The sequence below is a fragment of the Microtus ochrogaster genome (assembly GCF_000317375.1).
Source record: "Microtus ochrogaster isolate Prairie Vole_2 chromosome 14 unlocalized genomic scaffold, MicOch1.0 chr14_random_1, whole genome shotgun sequence".
In the NCBI taxonomy this organism is placed as follows: Eukaryota; Metazoa; Chordata; class Mammalia; order Rodentia; family Cricetidae; genus Microtus; species Microtus ochrogaster.
The window spans coordinates 29533970-29536236 of NW_004949096.1; the positions used below are offsets into that span (position 1 = coordinate 29533970).

The window sequence follows — 2267 nt, forward strand, 5'->3', positions numbered from 1 at the left end:
AGCCTGGTCTACCAAGGGAGTTCCAGGACAGGCTCCAGAGCTACAGATGTGAAACCCTGTCTCGAAAAACCAAAAAAAAAAAAAAAAAAAAAAAGAACAATGTGATCTAGACTTTTTCTTAGGACTTCCTCTACAAACATACAGTGAGGGAGCACAGACCACCAGACCACCTGTGAGCCATACTTTCAGCAGCTAACAATACAAAAGCCTTTTTTAGCTTGCGATCCACACAAACACTCAAGCCAGATTTTACTCAGACTGCGGTTTATTGACCCTGTACTAGAGAAGGAGCTTCATTCATCTGAGAGGCCTTTGGGAAACTTCAGAAAATGGGGTCATAATTCTAAAATAGTTAACTTCAGAGCTAAGAACAAATCACAATAGGAATCTGGTAGAGGAATGGAAACACTGTATTGCCTGAGCTTCAGAAAGTCAGCAACTGTGAAAGCAGTAAGAGAATGTTACATGGGTAACAGGACACTGAGACTAAAACTGGACAGACTGACACACGTTTGTAATCCCAGCATGTAAGTAGTGAAAGCAGGGAGACGGGTCAGTCTCAGCTACAGAGAGAGTTCCAGACTAACCTCACTACTACATGGGACACTGCTCTTGGGGGAAACGCAAAGCAAAACAAACTAAAACACTTGAGTCTAGATAAAAGGTCAACAAGGAGAAAAATAAGATAGAGGCCTTAATAATGGGGCAACCATTGGAGAAGTAACAAATAAGACATATATATGACATTTTGTAAGATTTGATAAAGATATCAAAATATGTGAATTTGAAAAAAATAAATGTGTATTTTACATAAAAGCAAATATAAGTAGAATAGATAATATCACAAAAACAAAGCACAAAATCTAGGAACAAAATTTAGCAAATTTGCCAGGCATGTGGTTGTATACCTTTAATCTCAGCTACCAGGAGGCAGGCGGGTCTCTGAATTTGAGGCCAGAGTGGTTTCCATAGTAAGTTCCAGGTCAACCAAGAATATACAGTGAGACCATGTCTCAAAAAATAAATAAAGTCAAGAATAACATTTTTTTAAAGTCAATAAAATAAATAGCAGCATAAATCAAATTTAAAAGACAGAAAAGTCTGCCAGCCTGGTCTACAGAGCAAGTTCCAGGGCAGTCAGGGCTACACAGAGAAACCAAAAAACAAACAAAAAAACCCAGATGAAAAATCTTTAGCCATCCATTATGATCCAGAATTCTTACAGTGAGAAATGAAAACTTAGATCTTGGCTCAACAGTTAAGAGCACTTGGCTGGTCCTGCAGGAGTGGGGTTCAGTTCCCAGCATCCACATGGCAGCTGACATCCATCAATGACTTCAGTTCTAACATCCTCTACTGGCCCCAGAAACACCAGACATGCATATAATCCATGTACATACATATACATGCATACTCATACAAATGAAATAAAACACTCATACAAATGAAATAAAAAATACATTTTTTTTAAAAAATATCTGGAAACATTCCAAATGCCCACCAACTAGTGATTGAATAAATGAACCAGCACATGAATACAACGGCACACTACTAACTGCTGGCCCAGGACTTCAAAGGCAGATGTACATGAAAAAAGCCATAATTGAAGATTAATATGTAAGATAATAAAATAATAAAATTAATATGAAAGATAATAAAAGAATTTTGAAAAGGCTTAAATATAGGGAAAGAAAACAGATCCATAGATGCCAGAAGCTAGGGCACCACACAATTTTTTCTATGGATGTTTCTAGTTTAATACTAGTAACTATTATTAATATAATCACACACATGTATACATTCACTAAATTTAACAAACAGGACACTTAAAAGAGTAGACGTTAGTGTATATAATTTACACATCAATAATCCTAACTAAATACTTGAAAAAAGTTAAGGCATAGTGATACGTGCTTTTAATCCCAGCATTTGGGAAACAGAGGCAGGTGGACCTCTCTGAGTTCAAGACCAGTTTGGTCTACATAGTGAGTTCCACACCATCCAAGGCTAGTGAGACTCAGTCTCAAAAATAAAACAATTAAAAACTTAAAATACAAACATATTCAGAGGAAAGGCAAGAGGAAATGAAAAAGGATAGAAACAAATAATCCATAAAAGAAACAAGGGAAGCCGGGCGGTGGTGGCGCACGCCTTTAATCCCAGCACTCGGGAGGCAAAGGCAGGCAGATCTCTGTGAGTTCGAGACCAGCCTGGTCTACAAGAGCTAGTTCCAGGACAGGCTCCAAAACCACAGAGAAACCCTGTCT

At 37.8% G+C, this 2267-nt stretch overlaps 1 protein-coding gene across 1 annotated transcript in view; it reads right to left on the reverse strand.

The window, feature by feature from the left end:
- Ubr1 (ubiquitin protein ligase E3 component n-recognin 1) overlaps positions 1-2267 on the reverse strand; it is a 133572-nt gene that overhangs the window by 107349 nt on the left and 23956 nt on the right. The gene's annotated exons all lie outside the window — the stretch shown is intronic.